This window comes from Dipodomys merriami, unplaced genomic scaffold (genome assembly GCF_024711535.1).
Source record: "Dipodomys merriami isolate MVZ:Mamm:240054 unplaced genomic scaffold, mDipMer1.0.p SCAF_100, whole genome shotgun sequence".
NCBI lineage: Eukaryota > Metazoa > Chordata > Mammalia > Rodentia > Heteromyidae > Dipodomys > Dipodomys merriami.
Window position 1 is genome coordinate 841,330 of NW_027202272.1, and position 27,047 is coordinate 868,376.

At 41.9% G+C, this 27,047-nt stretch overlaps 2 pseudogenes; both read left to right on the forward strand.

Annotated features, from left to right (window-relative positions):
* Window positions 1-998: 998 nt before the first annotated feature.
* LOC138806826 (tubulin beta-2 chain-like) lies at window positions 999-17,637 on the forward strand (annotated as a pseudogene).
* A 2,783-nt stretch (window positions 17,638-20,420) lies between these two features.
* Window positions 20,421-27,047, forward strand: part of LOC138806830 (chromodomain Y-like protein) — a 163,980-nt pseudogene continuing 157,353 nt past the window's right edge.

Below are 27,047 nucleotides of genomic sequence, written 5' to 3' on the forward strand. Positions count from 1 at the left end.
AGCCATCTGCAAGTTGCTGATTTGTTTTTTTGTTTTTTGTTCTTGTTTTGGTTTTTGTTTTGTAAAAATACTGTACAAAGGGTTACAATAACATGGGCAAGATAATGAGTACATTTCTTATCAAACATTGTTGCCTCCTCCTATGTTTTCCTTCCCATCTCTTCCCATACCTTCCCTTACCCCTTAACAGAACCTCCCCCCCCCCAGCAATGTTGCAAAGTTCGTTTTTTGACATAATGACTTGTACATCTCATTGTTGCAATGGGTCCACCTGCATCCCTATTTAAACAAGACCCTCAGGTTATATTTTATTTTTCCATTTGGAGTGTGAATGCAGGCCCTGAGATCATAAGCAGCATCTTGAAGTGTATGGACAGCTGTATTGAGCTACAAGACTCACCTCAGAAAACAAGCAGAGGAAGTGGGATGCAAAATACACAATCTGAACCAATAGATCTATAGGTGACTGCGAGTCAATTTCCACATTAAAGGCATGAATACAAGGGTGAGTCCATTTGAAGAGAGGTCTCCAACAATTTCATGGGACCCCATGGACAAGCCTGGCAGGAAGACACGTGTGTGTGTGTGTGTGTGTGTGTGTGTGTGTGTGTGTGTGTGTGTGTGTGTGTGCCTGAAGGCTGGTCAGGGGCTCAGGCTTCTCTACCACTTCATCCACAGCTCCACTTCTGGCTTTTTTGGTAGTTGATTGGAGATGAGATTCTGATGGACTCTTCTACCAAGGCAGGCTTCGACTGTGATATTCAAATCCCAGCCTCATGAGTAGCTGGTATTAAAGAAGTGAGGCACTGGAACCTGTCAGGAATCCTCTTAAATACCAGAGCTATTCTTAGGGAGAAAGGAAACACCTCAGTCCAAAAGATGGTGTTGTTTTCATGTTTTAAAAGAAAAAATGCACTCAATACTAAAGTATGAAGTAATATTGAAGGAAAGAAAACAGCAAACTTTCATAAATCTGGCGTTGTGAAAGCCCATCAGACATGAGTCTTTCATATAGGAATCTATGTGGCAACATTGAGAATCACCCATGTGGTCATGTGAACTGGTTGAAGACCTATTCTCACACTGACATACCTTCAAAAGTCTGGGATTCTGCTCTGTGGAAGATGTTTCCCAGTCACACTTGTAAGTCTCTTAGTTTTTCACACTTCTCATCCCTCATTCTTAGTATTCACCAAGTATCTTTTCCATTGCTGCTCCAGAAGGTGTTTTCAATGTCACTGTAAGGATTAATCTAATAAGAGAAACATGTTTGAAGAACTTTAATACTTATATTAATAATATCATTACTAATAAAGAGTATTATTCAAGAACTACTTTAAGATAAATAAAACATGATTTGGAGCAGTTATGTAGTTTGAATATTAAATATGATAACACACATATATTCCTAGGCCATTACAAATCTGTAGTTACTGCAATCTTACAATACATATATTCTTAAGAAAGAAAAAGTGTTGATAAGATAAGCAACCCAGTAGTTGTTGAATGAGATAAATATAGTGAGGACTTCTGTTGAGCTAGTACACACTGGTTCTTGCTCTGAAAGCATCACCTATCTGTTCTGAGAGCCAGTCAGGCTTAAGTAGGACACATGCTTCCGGATGACAGACCTGCCTGGCATTCACTGCCTAAGTCCATTCAGGCCCACAGCCCATAGGAAATATAGAACAACCTTCAGAACAGTCATCCTGACTTTAAAGCTCAAGCCTAGCTCATCAGCAGACTGATGTCTGAGGATTGTGGTTCAAAGTCACCCTGGGCAGCAAAGTCTGGAAGACCCTTATCTCCAGTTAACCACAAAAAAGCCACAGTGGGAGGGATAAACTGAGAGCAAGGGAAGGGGTGTAATTATCCCCCAAAAATGTATTCATTACCTGACAACTGTTTAATTTAACTGACTTAACTGTTACACCTCTGAATATCATATTCCTAATAATATTTTTTAAGAAAATGAAAGATGAGGCTGGGAAGGTGGCTCAATGGTAGAGTGCTTGCCTTGCATTCATGAGGCCCTGAATTCAATTCCTCAGTACCATATAAGCAGAAAGAAAGCTGGAAGGGACGCTGTGGCTCAAGTGGTAGAGCACTAGCCTTGATCTGAAGAGATGAGGGACAGTGCCCAAGCCCATAATTCATGCCCATAACTGACAAAAAAATAAAGAAAAGGCAATAAAAAAGGAAGAGTATTGCTGCCAGGCTCAGTGGCCAAGCCTGTAATCCTAGCTATTCATGAGGCTGAGGATCAGTGATTGAAGCCAACTTGGGTAGGAAAGCCTATACGAATTTTATCTCAAATTATGAACAAAAAAAAAAATCTAGAAGTAGAGTTGTGGCTCCAGTGGTAAAGCAGTAGACTTGAGGGGAAAAACAAACTACAGGTATAGTATCCATTTCCTGATTGCAAGCCCCAGAAAGGCACAGAATAAAAGAAAGAAAGACACTATGAACTTGGTTTATCTGTACCTGAGATGTCTTTGTTAGAGACAATTATGGACTGAAACTCTGAACAGGGCATACTAGGTCTGGCATTTTTTCTGCACAAACTGTGTGCACAACCATCTTAAGTCCTTCGCTATTCTATAGTTGCAGGTTGCATTATCTTCTCACCATGGAATAGGTCCAGTATTTACTTTCCCTAGGGTACCTGCTTCCTTGTCTTCTGCTCTTTACTCATGGACAGCAGTATTTTAACTGAGAATGCAAGGAGGAGGATTGGCAATGCCTTGAAAAAGGGAATTTTCTAGAAGTGGGTGAGACGGTGGTGATAATGCCCAGGACCAGGTGAACATTTTGGTGATGATTGGGCATGGTGTGTCATTCTTTATCAATATGCTGAGGGGCCATGTACATGAAGAGGAGGCCTCAATGCCTCCTGGGGTCATTCAGACTACATAGATATAAGCCAGCTAATCTTCCTCTCACTTTCCCAGCATGGAGTTATGGGCCCTGCCGGTCAGGGGACTCATGCCCAAGTATGGACAGCTATCCACACAACATCCAGTTGTGTCCTCTACATTGTTACTATATTTAGAGCAGTGCAGCACAAATCACATGGAGCATGTCTAAATCATTAAAGGGATGGGAAAGTGGTTCTATGTTATATGGACCAAGACAGACAGAGAACACCATATAAATTCCCTTTCAGAGACCCCCCTTCTGTTCAATGGCCAAGAAAACATACAAGAAAACCTGCAGAAGGAGGAGCTATGTTCCTAACCTGGACCCTTCACTGCATGATTTCCCAAAGATTATGGATACAATGAAACTAAATCTCTCCAAGATGATGCACGAAGTCTCTCAGAGACCATTGCCCACATCTGTGAGGAGAGCATAGGAGGTAAAATGGACTGTCAGGGGAGGGGAATAGCCACAGAGTGTCTCCATGACATCTCTGGCATCCAGTATTCAGATAATTAGGGAAAGGTTATGAAAGCCTATTTGGTGTGGATAGTGAATCATTGCAGCAGGTGGCACAGAGGATGGGAAAGCGAGTTGAGGAGTACATGGGTCACATCAAGTCCCAAGATGTGCAGATCTACCATCAAGAGAGCTGGACATTATGTTGGATATGTTACATGATAGCCTTTGCTAATGCCATCTTAGACACGTGTTATACTACAGCGACTCTGCTGTCTACTACCACAAATGCATGGAAGAGAGATAGAAACTTGATACAGTTGCTGACATCACCAAGATCATCCTAAGGAAGAACTTCATAGACATTATCATCTGATTGTGTGTGGGGTCTGGGGTGGGGAGGGTGTATGTGTGGACACTAGGGATTCAACTCTGGGCCTGGACAGTGCCCCGAGCCTCTTTTGCTCAAGGCTTGTACTATAGCTCTTAAGCCACAGCTCCACTTTCAGCTTTTTTGATATTTTATTGGAGTCTCATAAGTATTTACTTACAAGGTAAACTTTAATTATGAGGTGATATGATTTTAAGGATGTTATACTACTATGCAAATGCAATAAATAAAAATGGGAGGTAAAAAGACACTCTAAGGAGTATATAGGAAGTTTTATGAAATCCATCAAAGTATATCTTAAAAAAGTGTTATTAGTGACTTAAACAGCAGTGCTAAATTTTTTGTCCTGGATAAATGAATGCAGTCAGTTATTTCTGTTTAAATGTATAATGTTATTTTTCTCTTTTTACTGTTTGTAATCTATACTATTAATATTAATAGGTGTAGGAGACTCGAGCTGAGCTGTTGAACCTGGAAAAGGTTTGAGAGGTTGGAACACCACCTCAATAGTACTCAGAAAGCTGAGAGCTGACCATGCAAAGGTTAAAACACAGCTCTGTGAAGTAAGCCAGGCCCAAAGTTATTTGAAATAAATAGTATATGTCTGAGACAAACAGAAACTGTCAGACAAGTTGATGTTAGGTGAAATGAACCCCAAGATAAGGATTCAAATTTTTTTTCTTTCTTGAGATTGTTTCCAATATATTTATAAAATGATTTCTTTGTTGCTTTATATGTACCTCCCCCATGGTATTAGCCCTGCTTTCACTGTATTTGATGTTGGTTTAATTTGTGGAAAGGAAGGGAAGAAAAACAAATTGTTTAAATAGGGATACTGGTGGACCCATTGCAACAATGAGATGTACAACACATTATGTCGAAAAGCAAACTTTACAACTTTGGGGGGGGTAGGAAGAGCGGGAGGGAGGGGTGGGGGGAGGAACGGGGGGAGGGATGGGAGATGGAAAGGGATAGGAAGGGAAAACAAAGGAGGAGGCAACAATGCTTGATAAGAAATGTACTCATTATCTTGCCCATGCAATTGTAACTCCTCTGTATGGTATTTTCACAATAAAAAAATCAATCAATAAATAAATATATAAATAGGGTTACAGGTGACCCCATTACAACAATGAAATGTATATGTATAAGATGTTATGTTGAAAAACAAACTTTACAACTTCAGTGGGGGGTGGAGGGAGAGAAGGGGGGTTGAGAGGGGAAGGGATGGTAAGGGGAAACAAAGGAGGAGGTAATAATGCTTGATAAGAAATGTACTTACTATCTTGCCAATGTAATTGTAACTCCTCTGTATGGTATTTTCACAATTTTACAAAAAAGCACAGCTCTGGAGAGGGTTAAGCTATTAAGCCTGGGAGGTAAAAGAATTGACAACTTAACCTAGGAATCTAGATAAAATAGACCAAATGTCTGGATTTTCTCTGGGTTGCATTCTCCTTTCTCAAAACAAAAAGGGAACCAGTGTTTCTCAGTCACTGTGGTGGCTCTGATTGCAATATAGAAGCTTCATTTTTGCATGTATCCATGGTAACCTTCCCAGTGTGAATTCAAATAAATATGATTGCTTCTGTGACCTGGGGCCCAGGTGCCAGTAAGCCTTGGGACCCAAGGTCCTCATTGATTTTTTTTTCTTTTTCTCTATACCTGTCTGGTATTTTCTAATTTTCTTCAGCTTGGTATCCTATTGCACTGCCTTGGGTTGCAATTAGCAACAAATATGAATATTCTTGAGTTGTAAAACATAAAAGACTTACAAACTTTCTTATCCCAGATGGCTTCAAACCACAATCCTCAGATCTAAGCCTTCTGAGTAGGATTACAGGCATAAGCCACTGGCAACCAGCAGGCATCTGAAGACTTGATGTCAGTGAGATCTTTCTTGGGGAATGTCTGCACATCTCAGTCCTCCTCAGCTCTGTTCCTTCCTGTTGCCCAAACAGAGTCAAACACTTTCACTCCTTTATGTTCAAAATCCTTGAAGTTAGTGAACTGACTTGCCTGCCATGTACCTCCTTTCTATAAATACAATAGTGGGTTTTACTTCTTACCATCGATTAACTAAATTAACTGGGATCCACACAGAGGTGACATGTCCTTTTCTGGATTGCACACCGTACACCTATGTTTTACTTTATCTAATAAAGTTAACATAACTTACCTTGTTTGAGGTTTCTTAGTTCCCATATTTCTTCCTTCTCATCCCTCTTTCCCTTGCACAGAGGGAAGAACCATTTGGAATTGTGAAGAGTGAGTTATTAGTCATTTTCTGAAAAGCTTTGCCAATGGATCCTGATTTCCAAGTCCTGAGTAACTGGCCTGTAAAGCCTTGTTCTTTAATCTCTCCTCAGCTGACACAAATGACCATATATATCTTAAAAAGGCTTTGGGAAATGAGTTCAGGTTATCAGTTAGGAATCCTTATTACCTGGTCACTGCGCATAAGTTGTTTTTGTTTTTTGTTTTGTTTTGTTTTGTTTGAATAGTGTACAATTAGTACCAGAATTAGACTTCCAAGTATTGTTTTTAAATTCAAAGCTAGCAGGCTCTCTTATTTGAACCACAGATCAACTTCTGCCCCATTCTCTTTATCTTTTGGTGGTAAATAGGACAGAAGTGTCCCACAGGAATTCAAGGGCACTACACAGTATCCTCAAATCTGAGGACTGTGGTTCACAGCCAGCCTGGGCAGGAAAGTCAATGAGCCTCCTATTCCCAACTAATCAGCAAAAAGAAGTGGAACTGTGGCTGAAGTGGCAGAGCAGCAACCTTGAGCATAAAAAAAGCTAAGATAAAGCTAAGAAAAAAAAGTTTTAAAAAAGGTAAGTGAAAAACAGATCTAGCACTAAGACAACCACAAAATAAATTTTTAAAAAAGTACAAGAGAGCACAAAGAGTCTTAAAAATGATAAAAATTAACAAGAAACTGGTGGCTCACACTTGAAATTCTAGCTACTCAAAACACTGAAATTGAGCATTACTATTCCAAGCCAGCCAGGACAGGAAAGCCCATTGTGTGTGTGTGTGTGTGTGTTTGTGTGTGTGTGTGTGTGTTTGTGTGTGTGTGTAAAAAGCCCATTGTGTGTGTGTGTGTGTCTGTGTGTGTCTGTGTGTGTGTGTGTGTGTGTGTATGAGTGTGTGTGTGTTCCTTTCTGGGATATGATCTAGAAGTTTTTGCTTGACCATTTCCAATCTTTTGGAGGTTAATTTGAGATAAGAATCTCATGAACTTTCCTTGTCCTCTGACAATGAACCGCAATCAGTATAATTCAGGACCTTGTGGGAGTGTCTATACTTACCTCCTACTAACCACCAAAACCAAAAAATGAACCAAATTGCAACTGTTACTAAACTTTTAGAGCATTCTATCCTTCAGCAAGATTGGTGAGGCCCTAAAAACAAGACAGAGAACCAACAAATAAATAAATGTATGTGAAGAAGAAAAGAGCCAATTAGTTTTTTATAATATAGACTCATATCTTTAATCCAAGCTGAAATGTAAAGATTACAGTTCGAATCCAGCCTGGGCAGGAAAGTCCAACTAACTTCTTTTTGAGTGTGCTAGACATGGGCTTGAACTTGAGGGTTTTTACTCAAGTTTAAAAATACTACTTCCTGTCTCATGTGGTTAATTGGAGATGAGTCTGATGGACTTTCTAGCCCAGGCTGGCTTTAAACTGTAATCCTTAGATTTTAGGATACTGTGTAGTGCCTTGGTTCCCATGGGACTCTTATCTATTATTAACCACTAAAAGAAAAATAGAGGCGGAAGTTGAGCTGAGGCTCAAGTAGTAGAGCCTGCTAGCTTTGAAATGAAAAACAAAATACCCAAAATAAAACAAAACAACCCTCATAGAGAGTCACTAGGCCATGAATTCAAGCCTCCCCTCCCCCCCCAAAAAAAAAAAACCCTCAGGAGTTGAGTGTTTGTTCCTGCTAGCTTTGAGCAAAAAACAAAAGGCCAAAAATCTCATGGACAGTGAAGTAGTGTGGCCTAAATGTAGAGCCTGCTAGTTTTGATCTAAAAAAAACAAGCCAGGTGCCTCTGGCTCATGCCTGTAATCCTTGCTACTCAGGAAGCTTAGATCTGAGAATCACATTTGGAAGCCAGCCTCGGCTAAAATGTCCCCTGGTGACTGTTTTTTTTTTTTCCAACTAAGTGGCACTGTGTCTGAAAATAGTAGTGTACCTGCTGTGTCCCTGACAGACAGTTCCTAGGCATTGAGTTCAAGCCCCCAACTGACAATATCAATAAATTAATTAATTAAATACTGAGCATAAATGAGTAGGCCCTAATAATAAAGGACATGAACTTTGAAAAAGGGGGAAGGGACAATCAAATAAGTGAAAAGGTGGAAAAGGAGCTATTAAGGCTTTCTAAATCAAAACTGTAAGTCTACCTGCTCAGATTACTGAAAACTGAGGACTGTGGTTCAAAGCCAGCCCAGGCAGGAAAGTACAGGAGACATATTTTACTGTGTTCAGTATGGGGGCTTGAACTTGCTATGTTTTGCTCATGGCTACAGGTCTACTTCTTCCAACCTCTTGGTGGTTATTAGAGATAATTGTCTCATTGACTTTCTTGCCCAAGACTGGCATTGAACCATGATTCTCAGATTTCAGTCCTTTCTGTAATGCTCTTGACTTTCTATTGATATTCTAATCTCCTATTAACCACAAAAAATGCAAAAGTTGAGCTGTGGCTCAAGTAGTGAAACCAGCTACTATTAAGGTAAAAATAAATAAACCTCAAGGAAAGTCATCTTGACTTAATTTCAAGATCTAAGAACCACCACTCAATTAAAAAAAATAGAACCTCAGTCACTGTGACCTGAGTTTAAGCCCTAGAAAAAGAGCTGCAAAAAAGAAAAACAGCCTGTAGTTTACCTGTGGTCAAAGTTGTAGGGCATGGTAGTTTCAAGGGAAACAAAAAAACAGCATAAGAGCTAGCGCCTAATAACAAATGTCAAAAGGAAAGAAAGAAAGAATAAATAACTGAAAAGGTGAAAGAAGAGGTAATTAAAGATTTGTAAATGTTGACTCACACTTATAATTCTGAATGCTAAGGAAACGGAAATCTGTAGGTCATGGTTCAAAGCCATACTGGACAGGAAAGTCCATGAAACTTGCTTCAGTGTGTTCAGTTGAGGGACTTAAAATTGAAGTGTTTTGCTCAAGGCTACAGCTCTACTATCTTCCACCTCTTAGGTTGACTGGAGATAAGAGTCTCATTGACTTTTCTGCCCAGGCTGACTTTGAACTCTGATCATCAGATTTCAAGCCTTTCTGTACTGCCCTGGACTACCCATGGAATTCTTGCCTCATATTAATCACTTAAAGAAGGCAGAAGTTTAGCTGTGGCTCAAGTAGTAGAGCCACCTACCCTTCAGTTAACTAAGTAAATCAATAAAACCTCAGAAAGAGAGGAGAGGAATGAGAGTGAAAGACAGAACGTCTTACAATAAGCAAAAGGAAAGAAATGTATATATCACCTGGAAGAAATAATTGTATTGTCAAAGCTTATAGAATTGTATTGTCAAAGCTTATAGAATTCACAAACTTTATCGACCATAATAATGACAATTTGCATTGTGAAGGTTAAAATATGTTTGTGACTTCAACTAAATATCACTATTCCACAATATTCTGAAATAAGAGAAATTTAGGTAATCACCTAATCTCAATAATAGTAAAAATCTCAAAAAGGGTCACCAGGCCTTAATTTTAAGTCCTAACACCAACATGCCTAACTCCGGCCACACACACACACACACACACACACACACACACACACACACACACACACACACACACACACACACACACACACACACACACACACACACACACACACACACACACACACACACACACACACACACACACAGAGCAGGAGCTGAGTTCTCATGCTCGGAGCAGAAGCCAAATGAAACAAAAAGTAGACTGTTGTAGACCTATGGCTTAAGTAATAAAGCAAGCTGCTTTTAAGAGAAAAGAAAAGAAAACCTGAGTATGAAGGCAAGGCCCTAAGCCCCTGACTCTTCCCAGAATGGAAATCAGTCATGGAATCCAACAGTTTGTGCTTGTTCTTGGGATCACAGCTGAACGTGCCCCTTCAGTTCTAGGCCCTCCTATCAAAAATAGAAGGTAGGCTTGTTCTTGGCTTCTGGCACAAGTACCTTGTGTAAAGGAAGCCCCTCCTCTTGCTTCCTGGATCCCAGGGTTCAGCCTCTCTTGTGAGTCAGGGTGGGATGTGGATGGCAGTGTGACAAGAGGTTCCAAATAGAGTGGCAGCTGTGCTAATTGACTTGAGGCTGACAGCTGGATGCCAGGGCTAAGTGATAACAGGTAGCTATCTCTGATTACCCAGCAGTAGGGAGAATGAGCTGGAGCACCTACTGGCTCTGCCTATCAAGTCCACCCCATCTCCTCTGCCCCTGTAACAACCAGAGGTTTAAATGGGGATCTGAGTTGGCTGTGTCAGATTCCTGCTCCCCAGCCCTACCTGTTTGCCTCTGTGTACACCACTGCTGAGGACACGCATCCAACTGCACTGCAGCCCTACACTGTGAGGGAGATCATGTACATACAGGCAAGCCACTGTGGCAACCAGATTGGCGCAAAGGGGAGCATGACACTGGCCTAGGATCCTAGTCTCAAATTTAGGGGGATGAGGAGGAAGAGGATGGGGTTGGAGGGTGCAGGTGGTGGTGGTCATGTCTAGGCTGAGGTAGATGGGGCTCCATAGTAGTCCCTAACCTCCTGGAAATCAAGTCCCCCAGATAGTTTCCCCAATTTCCCTAATTTGTGTGGCCCAGGTGGGTGTGGTTTTTTAAGCAAGGCTTGCATGTCTTTGTCTTACCTGAGACTCAAGTCATTGTACTTAGTTTCCTGGGAATAGACTAATGCATTTTTGGTCTGATTTGAATGAAAGGAGTGCAGTGTCTTTGAGCTGACAGATACAGAGGATTCCCTTTTTGTCAACTGATGAGTATCAGATAATTGAGAACAGTTCGTCCACCTTAATGCAAATTTCTCTGAGTTTTCATGCCCTAACTCAGTTCCCTTACGTTGGGTGTTTTCTAAATCAGTGGTTGTCTAAATCAGTGTATGCTCTGAGGACCCTTGGGGTTCTGGAGACCCTTCTAGCTGAGTCTTCAAGTTACTGCTTTGGCAACTTAATGTCCATATAAGACCAGGTTCTGGTCATAGAATCCAAACAGAATATGGTATCCCATAAGATAGAATACTCATAGGAGAACCCAGATGTCTTCTATTCAGCAAGATAGCAAAGAGATTAACAAAACTAAAATGCTATCAATTTTTGTGCTTTTTTAATTTAAAAAATCTAATTTTTTTACAAAAATAGTTGTGTCAACAGGACTTGGGTTTCTCATAGTTATTTTAAAATCCATTGTTTGGACAGTTAACATTCTAGGCCATAATACACTTCTATTTCCATCTCAGTTTGGGGAAATGCTAAGCAATGAGCACAACATTGACTGCACGGGAAACTACTATGTAGACAGCAGTTTACAGCTGCAGAGAATCGAGGTGTATTACAATGAGGCAGCTAGTGAGTGTCTCCCAACTGGCTTCCAATACCGTGGCAGAATAGGTCCCTAGGAATACTAATGACAAGGAAGGAGTTCCTGCCTTTCTTAGGGTGGTATTGTAGTTCGAATTTGGGGCCTCCATCTTGTAAGTCAAGTGCTGTATCCACCTGAGCCACTCCACCATATATTTTGTTTTAATTTTTGAGTATACACTTGTGAATTCCTCAGGAAAGCCTTTTACTGAATTCCCCCTACCTGTACTTGCTGACTAGCCACACCTGGATTTTTTTTTCTTGTCATGGGGTTTCAACTCTGGGCATAGGCATTGTCCTTCATCTCTTCAATCTTTCTTTTCTTTTTATTATCAGGGGTTCCTTTTTTCAGAACTCTCTAGGCTTCTGGGATAACTCCTTCTAGCTTAGTTTAATTCATTAATTCTGCTTGTTGTAACATATTTGGAAATTTTAAGTTTTTATGTTTACTATGCGTGAGCTGCAAAACCGCTTGTGAAGTTGTAGGAGTTTTTGGAGGCAGCGTCACATCAGATGATAGATTGATTGGGGCAAGGCCACATTTAATCTTTGGTCCTAGTCTTTATTATTTAGAGAAGTCATCTCCATTGGACTGGAAAGAAACAACATGCTCTGTTCACGGATCAATAGAAAAATAGCCAAAACAAGAATAAAAGCAACGAATGTACAGCCAAGAAGAATATAGTAAGAATAAAGGTAGTAGAGGCTATAAAGGTGCAGCCAAGTGTATGGGATGCCTTGAACCAACACCCTCTTCCTGCAGGCATGCTTCCTTAAAGCTCTTTGTCTAACACGATCTCATGCAGACTCCATAGGAGGTGGCATGGCACCAACTATTTCAGGTAGTTTCTTGGAGATAAGAGTCTCCCAGAATTTCCTGCCCCAGCTGGCTTCAATCTGCGATCCTAAGATCTCAGACTTTTGAGTAGCTAGAATTTCACCCTTCAGCAACCAGAGCCCAGTTGCATTGCCCTCTTTAAAATACAGATTAAATTTCTAAAAAAAATTTTTTTGAAATTGAAAATTTTAAAATTTCAAAGAGGGATGTTCAGTCACTAATATATATGTGAATAGTCCAAATCACAAAGCATAAAGTGTCTCACCCTGAAATCTATAACACTTCTGGACTTCAGCATTTTGAATATGAATACTTAGCCAACAATAAATTCTTTTTAAGGTTTTTAAAGTAAAAAACATTGTTGTGATGTAGAAAAACCCAATAATAATGTGTAAACACTGCTTTTAAATGATTCATATTGTCTTTCCTAATACAAACAACCTTACTGAAGTCTACAGAGTAGATTTTCAGTTTTTGTAACTGTCAATGTGAAATTCATTTAATTTTATATAAAGAGTTTCCGTTCTACATTATTGTATACAAACAGAATCGTAGATAATTGGTTTTCCTGTGTAATAAACCAATGAAAAAGTGCAAACAAAAGGACAGAGCTATTTAATGTATTTGAGTTTTATGGATCTACATTTGGGGATGTCCTCACCTTGGTATTTTGTGTTAATATTGCTTAAGTAAGATATAAGACTTTAATCTTGTGGTTCCTTGGTTGAGAGTTGTTGTGTGGGATTGTGTCACTCCTATGAACAGTATTTTATGTTGTGTCTTTATTAGATCCTGCATATCAGGCTGGTTTGTTGGAAGAGGCAGAAAAATGCTCTGCTTTACCCAAGATTTTGAGATCCCCCTCCCAGGTTAGTTTTCTGGGAGGGTGATCTGCTTTGAGAATCACAAAAGAGGGGGATGTGGGGATGAGGCTAGGTTCTGAGTAGAGTTGAGGCCTTTCAACAAACAGTAGCTTTTCCCTGGGGCTATTTTGTGATAAAGCTCACAGCGCCCAGCCTGGAGCCATTCTCAGGGTTTCTGTTTTTCAATTGATTGTGGTGGCTGCTAGAGGGAGGGGCAGCCTCTGGCTCTGGTTACCCAGTGTGGCGAGCCACTCCAATGGCTGGCGCCTGAGCTGGGTGACTTTTCCCTGGATGGAGCTGAGTCTGGCAGGTCACTTCGCCGTTAAGTTCTTGTGACCTGCTAAATGACTCGTTTTATTCCAAGGCCTGAGCTGGAGCTAGCAGCTCCTCCGAACTTTGTCGGTATCCAAGATGGAGATCACCGGTGCTGGGGGGGGGAGGGGTGGCCTTCCCTCCTCTGCTCCCTGAGAAGGGGTGAGGACGTCGGGCTTGTACTCACGCCGAGTCTTGGATCCTGGGTCGTCTCTGGTCTGCAAACAGCAGGATGAAGATGTCCGCTCCTTGTCGGTTCTTGTTGGTGTTGAGTAGAATCCGCTCGTCGGCTGCGTCTGGCTCCTTCGTCCTGGACTCTCTGTGTCTCAGGTATGGCCCCACGGCGGTGGTCGCCGTCGCGACTCTGCCGCCGCAGCGGCAGCTGCTGGCTGGCTCAGATGTGTCTCCTTGGTTTCCCCTCTCTTGTCTAACTCTCTGTCCTGTGATGGCATACTTGGTGTGATTCTCTGGCTTAGGACTGTTCACTGGAACTCTAAAACTGCTTTCTATTCGAGAGCTTGTTCAGATTCCAGCTTCTCCTCCGCCATCTTCCCGGAACCCCTGCATATCAGGCTGGATGGCCAGTTTTCTTCATGTGATTGTTTAGGAAGGGGGCAATCTCAAACTCATGTTTATATCATTTTAACTGATATCCCTTTTGAAAAATCAGGTTAAATGGCAAATTGCAAGTAATCGCCCAAGGTTGCTCTGAGTATTTGCATACAGGGAAATGTGCTATTTGATAACAATTATTGAAACATTATAACACAAGAAATATGTATTTTATGTATTTCCCTAGGAAAGCATTATACTTGAATTCCTCTACAAAAGAGCCACACCTGGCTCTTTTGTTTTGTTTGTTTTTTTTTTTTTCGGCAGTGGCGCTTAAACTCTGGGCCTATGCACTGTGCCCCAACTCTTCTGTTCAAGACAAGCAGCCATACCACTTAAGCCACAGTGCCATTTCTGGTTTTCTATTAGTTTATTGGAGATAAGAGTCTCACAGACTTTCCTGCCGAGGCTGGCTTTGAACAGCGATCCTCTGATCTCCAAATCCACAGTTGCTATGATTATAGGCATGAGCCAATGGTGCTGTGCACCTAGCTACTTTTAATTGGGGAAGGAAAGGGAGAACAACAAAGGAGTGGGTAACAATGTTCAACAATAAATGTTCTCTTTTCCTTACTCATGTAACTATAACTCCTCTATACAGCACCTTTACAATAAAAATAAAATTAACAAAAAAAGAGAAAGGTTCTTGCTGTTAGGCAATGATGACTCACACCAGTAATCCTAGCTACTCAGGAGGCTGAGAAATGAGAATCATGGTTCAAATTCAGCCTGGGCAGGAAAGCCCCTGAGACCCTTATCTACAATAAACAACTCAGAAAACTGAAAGTGGGACTGTGGCTCAAGTGATAGAGTGCTAGCCTTGAGCTGAAGAGCTGAGGGACAGTGCCCAGGCTCAGAGTTCAAGCCCCACCATGAACAACAACAACAAGAAAAGGTGTTGTCATCTTTCTTTTGCCCCATTAGACTCAAAGCCTGATGCTCATCTTTGCCTCCTGAGTAGCTGAGATTTCAGCCACCATGCCCAAAGCAAAGGAATGAAATGCATGGAAATAGACAACTGCAAACGTCCTTAAAGTTGCTGAAGCCTCTTGCATGGTGATTCATTCTCAAGATATCTTTTCTGTTTCCATGTCTGAAATGCTGTAATTTCTGTAATGAATGCTGAGAGCCACTTAGAATCATAAGCTCTGCCCCTAAGTTCCTTGTCAAGTATAGGCCTAAGTCAACTCTTGTTCCCACAGGCAACAAATATGTTCCTCGGGCCATCATGGTGGACGTAGAGCCTGGCACCTTAGACTCAGTAAGATTGGAACCATAGAGTTTCAGACCAGACACTTCATATTTAGTAGGTCAGCATGGTCCATGGAAGATGGCTAACAGGCACTCCTCCTTCCTAACATCCAGGCACTCCAGTTCCCAGAGCTGAGCTGAGCCTTTATCCATCTAGATATCATCCTCACCTAACCTACCTATTTCAGTCCATGGGAGTCATGTCCCTGGCCACTCAATCAGCACAGATAAATGCCAGTCTGCAAACAGCCTCTGAAGGGAATGAACAGCGAGCAGGGAATGCCTCCAACAAGGTTTCAGCGCTGCTGGCCATTTCAAATACCTGGCAATAACAGGGAACCACTTCAGGACACCAGAAATCAAAGCACAGCTATGTATGAGCAAGGTGCAGACACGTGCCTGCAGCTTAGCTTCCCTCTTACCATTCTGTTCTCCTGTTCCTCCTGTGAAAGTAAGTACTTTTCCAGTCTTGAGGCAGGCTCTGTTCATTTTTTTTTTTTTGGTCGGTCGTGGGGCTTGAACTCTGGGCCTGAGCACTGTAACTCAGCTCTTCAGCTCAAGGCAAGCACTCTACCGCTTGAACCACAGCATCTCTTCTGGCTTTTTCTGTTTATGTGGTGTTGAGGAATCGATCCCACGGCATTGTGCATGTGAGGCAAGCACTGTACCACTGAGACCCCTTCCCATCCCCAGGCTCTGCTCATTTTTAGAAGTACGCACGTGGTTTGGGTTAAAATGTATCTTCCTCCACATTGTCTTTACTTTCTTTAGAACCTGGGTGATTTGTAGGGTCCCAGACACATTGAAAACATTTCCTGAGGGCTAGGAAGGTGGCTCAGCAGTACAGTGCTTGCCTTGCATGCATGAGGCCCTGGGTTCGATTCCTCAGCACCATATAAGCAGGAAAAAAAAAGCCAGAAGTGGTGCTGTGGCTTAAGTGGTAGAGCACTAGCCTTGAGCTGAAGAGCTGAGGGACAGCACCCAGGCCCAGAGTTCAGGCCCATGACTGGACCCAAAAAAAGAAAACATTTCCTTTATTTCACCAAAGTGTATCTAAAATAATAGCCAAAGTTGCTCAGAGGAGCCTATAGTCTGCACAATGTATATAGCACAGTCATTATTCCTGGAGTATGTGTCTTTGTGTCTGATAGGCCAGAACAGGGCAGGCAATAACTGGGCCAAGGGCCACTACACAGAGGGAGCCGAGCTGGTGGAGTCAGTGTTGGAAGTGGTGAGCAGAAAGGTGTGGCTGTCTCCAGGGTTTCTGGCTGCCCTACTCCCTGGGAGGTGGCACCAGGTCAGGCATGGGCACCCTGATTCTCAATAAGATCCGAGAGGAGTTCCCAGACAGCATCATGAACACCTTCAGTGTCATGCCCTTGCCCAAGATGTTGGACACTGGCACCTTAGACTCAGTGAGATCGGAACCATTTGGCCAGAGTTTCAGACCAGACAACTTCATATTTGATATGTCATCATAGTCCATAGGAGATGGCTAACAGGCACCCCCTCCTCCCTAACATCCAGACACTAGTTCCCAGTGCTGGGCTGAGCCTTTATCCACCTAACCCTATCATCCTCACCTAACCCTACAACACCATCTTGTCTGTCCACCAGTTGGTGGAAAATGCAGATGAAACATTCTGCATTGACAACGAGGCCCTGTATGACATCTGCTTTTGCACCCTGAAGCTGCTCATGCCCACCTATGGAGACCTGAACCACCTGGTGTTGGCTACCATGAGCAAGGTCACCACCTGCCTGTGCTTCCCTGCCCAGCTGAATGCAGACCTGCGCAAGCTGGCCGAGAACACGGTGTCCTTCCCCTGCCTGCACTTCTTCATGCCTGGCCTTGCACCCCTGACTAGCCGTGCCAGCCAGCAATACAATGCTCTTTCACTGCCCAAGCTCACCCAGCAGACGTTTGACACCAAGAACACGATGATCACCTGTGATCCCCACCATGGCTGCTACCTGATAGCGGCTGCCATCTTCCGAGGCCGCATGTCCATGAAGGAGGTGGATGAGCAGATGCTCAACTTGCAGAACAAATACAGCAGCTACTTTGCAGAATGGATCCCCAACAACGTGAAGACACTTGTGTGTGACATCCCCCCACATAGCCTCACGATGTTGGCCACATTCATTGGCAACAACACGGCCATCCAGGAACCCTTCAAGCACACTTCAGAACAGTTCAATGCACAAGGCATTCTTGCACTGGTATACAGGCAAGGGCATGGATGAGATGGAGTTCACTGAGGTTGAGAGCAACATCAACGACCCGGTGTCCAAGTACCAGCAATGCAAAGATGCCACTGCTGATGAACAGGGGGAATTTGAAGAAGTCTTGTGGAAGAAGAGGTTTAAGACTTCCCATTGCTAGCAGTGCAACAGGAATGCCAGAGCATGCCTACTGCTTCTCAAATAAATGGTGCTTTCCTGAGCTACTGTTGTCCTGCAGTGGGACCTTGCTATGTATCATCATGCTCAGCCTTCTCTGTCAGGAACTCACTGACGGTGAATGTAAAAATGCAGATTTCTTTTAAATGATTGTTTTAAAACCCTATTTGTATAAATAAAGAAGTATACATTTTATACCCTGAGCCCTTTTTCTTCTTTAGAATCCTTTTTATTCTTTCAGTGTATTTGAAATATAAATTTGGCCAGAAGGATTTAATCTTAGCAATATAGGACTGGTACTGAAGAGGAGTATTAAATTCATGGTTTTTCTGCTATTTTGAAGAAGAGGATGACAAGTGCCAATGTTGTTGTTTTTCCCCCTGGCCCAGTTTTATAGTTTTCAATATCTCGAAAGCATGCAAGTAGCAAAAAAGCAGTTTGAAGAAAAAGAAAACTAGATCCAGATGCTACTTCTCCTTCAGACAACCACAGGTTCTTGTCTCATGTCCCATCAGAGGGATTTCAGTCACATTCCCCAGAAACAGTATCAGGAACATTGATCCCTGTGTTTAGAGTTCAATTGGCAATGAAGCAGTGCTCACAGGATGAGTGCAAGTTCCTGGTTGCCAGGGAAGTTTCTCAAGTTGTCTGTCAGCTTTAAGTACAGAAGTGACTCTAGCTGTTTGAGGGAGTGAGAGGCTGAGAAGCTGACCAGTCCCATAGTGTATAAAGAACTGCTTGACACAGTACTTCCAAGTCAAGGAGAGGAGGGGAAACATGGCCTGTCCCAATTACCCATTCTCATGTTCATTTTTCCAGCAGTCAAAGCTGTCTGAGGCCCACAGGGTGTTGTAAGGATATAAGGGATGGATGGATCTAGCCTGTTGGGTATGTTTACTTTACATGAGTGAAACAGAAATCTCAATTGCTTAGAATCTACAATAGCCAGGAAGAGGGTAAACACTTCTGTTTTCACTGGAGGCCAAATCAGTCACTGGTTCTTTTTGCCAGAATCTTTCACTCTTCTTTCAGTGAGGCTCTAGGCAGGTTGTCTGTGCCAAGCATTCCTCCATGGCCACCAATAACCTGTAAGAGTACCTTTTTCTTCAGAAACAGGGCTATGGGAATACTGCAACTTATAGAAAGCTCTAAGGAAAAGGTACTTCTGGGTGAGGTGCAAGTCCCTTGTTGCTAGTAAAGTTGGGAGATGGTAAGTTCCGTAAGTTTTCCTCTACCAGGCCTGAGGTTGGGGTAGGGTGGGGAGGGGTGGGATAGAGCTCTTTAAGCCAAGCTGATCTCACTCATTAGAAAGTAAACTGTCCCAGAGAGTGATCTGTGACTAGAAGCAGGTTGTTTTGTGTCCTTGCCCCAGGGAGATCAAAGTGCAAATAGCTTCCATTGTGGGAGTTCTAGGGAGGAAGTGTTGACACCCCTGGGTCTCTAGTCCTAGAACTGACCAGGTTGGATGACCTCAAATCTTCTAAGGCTGCTGGGTCAGAACTGAAGGCAGGCCTGGCCAAGGCACTCTCATTCCTCAGTGGGTTAAGGATTGAGGCCAAGCTGTGATGGAGGCACCACCCATCCTTTCTACCAGTGTTTGACTAAGAACATTTTTGTTTTCTCTTAAGTACTCATTTATGAGTCTTTTCATGAGTCTTTTCTGGTGGCTTTGGCTTATTTCTTTACACTTTTTAAGAAGTAGTTCTTGGTTCATAATTAATGACTAATCCCTCACTCCTTAGAAAACTCCTGTTGATAATTTTACCAGTAGACCAACATGTATTTCTCAGGCATGACTTTTGTTTTCTCCTAGCCAGAGCTCTGCATTCATTGCCACACAAGCTAATGTGGGGGTGATTCCTATAGATAGGTGATTTTTTGTCCAATTGCTAAGTGCAGCATCTCCCTTATTCTCATGTACCTTAGTAATTGTATCAAATACTTAATAGAGTTCTTGACAAGTATGATAAACAAAATTCAGAGGTGAAGATGCAGCTCAGTGGTAGAGTACATCCCTGGCATGCACATGACTCTCAGTTCAGTCCCCAGCACCAAAAGGAGGAAAGGCAACAAATGTTAGGCTCAGGAGAGGATACATTAGAACTCATAGAAAAGCAGCACCCAGATTGGCAATGAGGAATTGTGAAATGAGGGGACATTGGTAGAATATTTGTAGGGGGAAAGAAGAGAGCCCCTTGATATGTGTACCTTTTAGAAAGCAGAGGTAGAAACAGGGAATGAACCTCTGGTAGTCAGCCTAGGCCATGGAAGGAAGAAGCCATGACATGTATGTTACTTTAATGGGACCAGAGTGTAAAGTGGCACTACCATACCAGGCCATGGCCCAACAAGAACAGGTTTGTCAGAAAGACATTCTTGCATTGGAGAGATGTCTTTTGACCACTTTGGCCATGTTAATGATATTTCCTTATGCTGTTTCCCTTTTCCTTCCAACTTGTCGTACCTATAGCAGATCCTGTCCAGGAGACCCGTTCTCTCTAATCTTATTCTCTAAAAGTCTCCCAGTTTATAGGTGCACATATCCTAGACCAAAAAAGTATGGGGTAGATACTCTGTCAGACATAGATTGAAACTGAAAGGTATCTTTGAAGTAGACTTTGACAAGGTTCTGGTATTGACAGTCTTGTGTTGATATGTGCGGTGATTGCAACCAGCTTCTGGTCTAATTCTGAGATGACAGTGGGAGAGAAATGGTGATAGGACATCATGGACCACTATGGTTTCAAACCCTTTGCAGGTACATCTCCATTCATGGATGTGCTATCAGCCAACATACAAATGTCTGTTAAAGGGGTGATGGCCGGGAAAAGGAAATTTATTGGCCACAGATGAGACCAGCCTTTGGACAAGTGGTTGCCTTTCAGTGTGAGGCAAAGAGTACCTACCTATACAGAGATATTTTTCAGGAAGCAAGATGATTCACTCACATCTTCTTATCCACAAAATAATCTGAGAATAACTCTGGAATCCCAGAGGTGAGAGTCATGTGCTTTGCATTTCTACACGACTGCTTTGCTTCATGGCTCTTTATGCTCTTCTGAAACCTCCTTCTGAGCTGGCCCACAATGTGCCCAGGAGGCAGGAATCAAAGGGGACTTGGAAGCTTGGCTGCTAATCACTCTGGCCACACTGACTTGGGGCTGTAGGCATGTGCTGGGGATCTGCTCTATTCTAATGGTATGGGCTCCAGTGGGAGCTTTGGTTCTTACCAGGAGAAGGTAACAGTGCCTCTGTTTTTGAGCCATCTCCCAGGTTAGTATGTCTTTATCTGCAAAGGCTTGAGCTTTGCCATATCTCTCATCATGACAGGTTCTTTCTTTCTTGCTTTCTTGCTTTCTTGCTTTCTTTCTTTCTTTCTTTCTTTCTTTCTTTCTTTCTTTCTTTCTTTCTTTCTTTCTTTCTTTCTTCCTTCCTTCCTTCCTTCCTTCCTTCCTTCCTTCCTTCCTTCCTTCCTTCCTTTCTTTCTTCCTTTCTTCCTTTCTTCCTTTCTTCCTTCCTTTCTTTCTTTCTTTCTTTCTTTCTTTCTTTCTTTCTTTCTTTCTTTCTTTCTTTCTTTCTTTCTTTCTTTCTTTCTTTCTTTCTTTCTTTTTCTTTATTTTGTTGGTCATGGGACTTGAAATCTAGGCCTAGGGGCTGTCTCTCTGTTCTTCAACTCAAGTCTAGCTTTCTATCACTTGAGCCACAGTGCCACTTCCAGTTTTCTGGTGGTTTCTTGGAGATAAGTGTCTCAAGGCCTTTCCTGCCCAAGCTGGTTTTTTACTGGCATACTCAGATCTCTGCCTCCTGAGTAGCTAGGTTTACAGTCAAGGGCCACTGGTGCCCAGTTTGACAGGTTAATTATTTGCTAAACATAACAATGGCTGCATTCTGTCCTGGGAGAAGTTTCCCTATCATCCTACAACACTGATGGTCTTAGTGTTGTGGCAGAGCACACAGCAAGGGGGCTTTCTATGCATGCATATTGACTAATACCTGAAAAGGCAGCTTGCAAAGGCCAAGGAGATTGTTGTTGAAGAGATTGTTGTTCAAAAGCCCCTAGTGCTAGGAAGGCTCTGGAAATGCATACATCTCAACTTGCACTGGGCATTTCCAAATTTTAAGTTCTAGTGTTGTTTCTTTTCCTTTGTACACAGCTTGAGTAGGTTGTTCCAGACAAGGAAAGCTACCTACAGAAGGTCTGTGTGCTAGCTACACTCATACAGAACAAGCAGTTCAGGGCTTGATTTTTGGTACATTTTTAGACTTCAAGCTCTTCACTGGTGAGGTTTTTTAATGTTTCCAAGATCATTTTAAATGATTTTTTGCCCTCTCACCATATCACTTAGGTTTCTATCCTAAGCTAAATCAGCAACAACAATAACAAAAACAACAGACTGGACTCACTTGTAAAGTAGTTAAAAGTGCCACCTGCTGTTCAAACTGCAGAAATACCCATTTCTTGTAACCTTCAGAGAAACAAAGGCTTTCTTTTTATTATTATGATTATTATTGTGAAAATACCATACAGAGGGGTCTTTAAAATGCTTATAGTAGTCTGTACCCAAAGTGGTCCTTATCATTGGAACTTATGGTGACTTCCCGGTGATAAAAGAAGTCCTGAGTGCCCTGAAAACAGCCACTGCCAATGACAGCAGGTCTATCTCAGTGCACCCGGCAGCATCTTCTATTGTGGCCTGGACTTAATTTACTTCATAGACCATCTCACAGATGATAGAAAGAGAAAAGGCACCAAGATGGCAGATGCAATCAGGTTTGCAGAGCCAATGTGTTTGCATCGGGGTTGGGGTTAGTTTTCCAAGTACTAGAACTGAAGATCACAGCCCTGCATAGGCTTCAATGTCAGTCATTTAAGTGAGTTGACTCAATTAACTCATCTGCTCTTTCTATGAGTCTGACATTAATGACTGCTTATCAGAGGCCAACAACTGAAACCCAGCAAGTGCTCGGCATGTTGGATAAGAGTGCTGTATAGATAATGTACAGCTGCATGGTACTTGTGCTGTACACTTCTCCTATGCTTCCCCGAATTCTAAATATTTCTAGTAGAGAGGAAAAAAGCTGAATCAGCTAATGAACACATCTTACATCTGTTGGGTTGTTTTAATAGTACTATGGTTTGATTGGACTCAAAGCCTCATACATGCTAGGCATGCATTCTACCACACCTCCTGCCCCCTTCTTGCTTTAAGTATTTTAAGTAATTTTTGGGCTTTGCTCTTCCCTCACATACACCTCCCACAGAGCTGGGATTTCAGGAATGAACCACCTAGCCAGAATAATTTGTTGAGATAAGGTCTGCTTGCTAAAACTTTGCCTAGACTAGCCTTGGATCTCAGTCCCCCCCATCTCTATTATTCCCCAAAATAACATACCTATGGTTTGAAATATTATAATCCCATTATTATTCTGAGTTCTCAGATGTGGTGCTAGAAGGCATTGCCTTCTTACTTGACTTGAAATTATAAACCTTCATCAGTGGACATAATTCTGCTCTAGACTATCAGAACCTCATATCAAAGTGTAGACACTGCTCATTGTTAAATCATAGTTCAGGATATGTTGCATGTCTTTAAGCCTCACTTTTTACACACACACACACACACACACACACACACACACACACACATGCACACACATACACACAAACACACACACATACCATTGTCTTCAGTGGTGACTTTGTACATCTTCTGTGAGACCTCCTGAGTCCTCTCTTATGCATCTTAGAGCTTTTCTTACCAATCTTGCTGCTCTCCAGTCTTCTCCCTCCTCAGGTGTCCAGTCTCTGCCCTTGACAGTGGCTGAGGCTTGTAGTACTGGGATTAGAGAAAGAGAAAAGATAGATACAGATATTTAAGTAGAAACCTCATCTCTTGCACTTTTAGGTGATTTTAGATGCTTGTTTTCATCAGATCCTCACTCCTATTACTTCTCCCAGCCTCCCAATGCCATGTCCTTCTCCTGGATTCCACAGAAGGCTCAGCTGATATTATAGGAAACTGAAACATTGTGCTTCTGTTAAACCTGCATTGCTGCTGCTTTGAGTAAATGTATTTTTATCAGCAATAATTTTGCTTAATGGAATATGGGAGAATCAGAAAAAACTACTTATTTAAAGCAGTTTCACTTAACCTTTCTCTTACTCAGTTTATTTAAATTAACTTTATATGCCTATGAGGGACATTACACAAAACAATCTTTCTATGTATTGTATTTTTGCTTGTTTCTGTGGTATCATGACTCAAATTCCTTAAACTTTTTGAGGCAAAGATCTTCATTGTGGCAAATATTCAGAATGGAAGGAAAGGGAAGTCAGAATGGAGATCAATTAACATCTTACATCATCCCATCATCCACTGTCCAGGGCTGCTATTTCCACTATTGGAATTGATGATACCCAGTTTGCAGATTCATTGTCATGAAATGGCCCTTACATCATTGATAAAACTGAGTATTTTGGGTTCCCTTTATAGCATTGGACTTTTGATGTCTGCATACTATGTGTCTGAAGGACCCAAGAGCAAGCTTATCTCCACAGAAGTGAGGTCTCCTCTCATGATAGAGTGAGATAATGTGCAGACTTTCCAAAGGAAGAGGCTATTACTCAGCACTCCTATATTACAGGATTTGGAGAGAGAACAAAACAAACCCGTAAACTGGCCCTAGAACTTGACCTCTTCCTACTCATTCCTTTCTTCTTCAGATAATAAAGTTGAGTAAGCTGAGGAAGGAAGCACACTACCTCCTAATTCAAATTTTGTTGCCTGGTTTCCCCAGACAATTCCTACACCCTTCCATGAGGGTGTGACCTAACATCTGATCTTGTCAAGTGTCTTCTCAGAAGGAATTCTATTGAATAATAATGTCTTCAAAAACTAACTTTGTGGAAAATCTTTCCTTTCCTTCCATATCTAAGACAGCCTTTAACTCAGTTCACAGATAATCCAGTGGGAACAAATACAAATTGAGTATGCTGCATTGTACACCTATTAATGTTTATGGGCTTTAATATTAAGTTTTAAAAGATAAGTATAAAAACCAGGAGCCTGCTGGTTCATGCCTGTAATCCTAGCTACTCAGGGTGCTGAAATCTGAGGATTGTAGTTTGAAGCCAGCTGAGACAAGAAAGTCCATGAGACTCTTATCTCCAATAAACTACTAAGAAAAAGCTGGAAGTGGTGTTGGGATTTAGTTGGTAGAACACTAGCCTTGAGCACAAAGAGGCTCAGAGACAGTGCACAGGCCCTATGTTCAAGCCCCATGGCTAGCAAACACAACCGCATGTATACTTAACAAAACTGTACACATTTCCTCTTTAGGTCCATCATGATCTCCTACCACTAGCCACACTGCTAGTACATGATGGTACAGCTTTGTGGACTGGAGAGGTCTCTCCTGACAGGTTATTTCTACAAAGATTTGGTGGGTGGCTGTGTTTTAACAAACTGAGTTTCTGTTCAACTCATGTTTACAAATGAGTTTACACATCATCATTGCACCCTTCCTCTGAGCAGGGCTGCTGATGAATTTAGCATGGACCTCTGAAATAGAGACATAATTTCATTTGACATTATTATCATTCCAGGCAAAAATTGAAATTCCAGTTATAAAACAATGTATCAATCCTATTGAAATCCTGGTATTGATTTTCCTCAAAGACTTTGAAACCAGAATTTTTTTTAATCTTGAAAATGTAGTACAGAGGGGTTACAATTACACGAGCAAGGTAATGAGTACATTTCTTTTTTGGGGGGTGGGGAGTCCGGTCGTGGGCCTGAACTCTGGGCCTGGTCGCTGTCCCTCAGCATTTCACCTCAAGGCTAGCGCTCAACCACTTGAGCCACAGCACCACTTCCAGCTTTTTATTTCTGCTTCTGTGGTGCTGAGGAATCAAATCCAGGGCCTCATGCATGCAAGGCAAGCTCTGTACCACTGAGCCACCTTCCCAGCCCAAATGAGTACATTTCTTATCAAGCATTGTTCCCTCCACCTTTGTTTCCCTTACCATCCCTTCCCATCTCCCTCCCCATACCACGCCAGAGTTGTAAAATTCATTTTTCGACATAACATCTTGTACATCTCATTGTTGCAATGGGTTCACCTGTATCCCTGTTTAAACAATTTGTTTTTTTCCCTTCCCCTCCACAAATTATAGCAACATCAAATACAGTGAAAACAGGGATTATACTGAGGAGGAGGGACATAAAAAAACACAAAGCAATCATCTTATAAATATGTTTAAAACAATAGCAAGAAAGAAAAAATATGAGTCCTTATCTTGGGATTCATTTCACCTAACATCAACTCCTCTGAACATTTCTGCTTGTCTCAGACATATACTAGTCATTGCAAATAAGGGAAACCATGGGACCTGTGTTTCTTTGGGCTTGAGATGAGAATTTTTTATGTATGTACAAATATATCATGGGAGAAGCATGGAATCATGGACAGTTTTTTTATTCTTATGTTTTCATGTACCACAGCTTTATCGTTAAACTCCATTGTGAGCTTTCAAATAATGCCTTGGGCCATCTCATTTAGAAACCTTAGATATTAGTGTGGCTTATTCTTTTAAAGGATCAATTCTTGCATAATGCAAAACATTACTTACCTTGGGGGCAATTGGCAAGGCTGAGATGAGGTTGGCCTCACCTAATGGACTACACCTCACACCAATTGCTGGAATCTGCATCTGCAAGCCCTGTTCTCCTGTGTTCCTTACAAACCTCCCAACCTCCCTCCTTACAATATAATCTAGCTGGAAGCAGTGACTCACATCTGTAATTCTAGCTACTCAAAAGTCTGAGATACATCCAGAGGATTTGTGTTAAGACCAGATCAATTAGAAAAGTCTGTTAAAATTGAGCCTCCAATGATTAGTACAAACAGTACTGAAAGTGTGATTCAAGTATTCAAGTGCCAGCCAACTAAGCAGAAGACCCTGAATTCAACTGCAGGACTTGCACAGGGGTGGGGGGGGAGGGAGGGGGAGGGGAGATGCAGCACTATATTCCATCTTGATAGTATTCAGAGGATGAGGAACTAGTAGGAAGTGCCTCAATAGCTGTTGTCAGTCAAGCTCTGGCTTAGAACTCTGTATATGAAAAGTTTTAGTTATTCTTCAATGGTCAGGCTCAAACTACCTATACAAAATCACTTTATATGTATGTAGGTATAAGTTTATGCTTTGATCTACTCTGTGAAATCAGAACAAGAGACTACCTCTGAAAACAGAATCAGCTGTATGGTGGGGAGGAAGAAGCAGATTCCCTATATAGTATAGCATCAACCTCCCTGGAACTACAAAGCCTATAAAACAAACTCCAGCACAGCATTGGTTGTGTTTTATGGCAAGTTCTTGTCCCCTGCAAA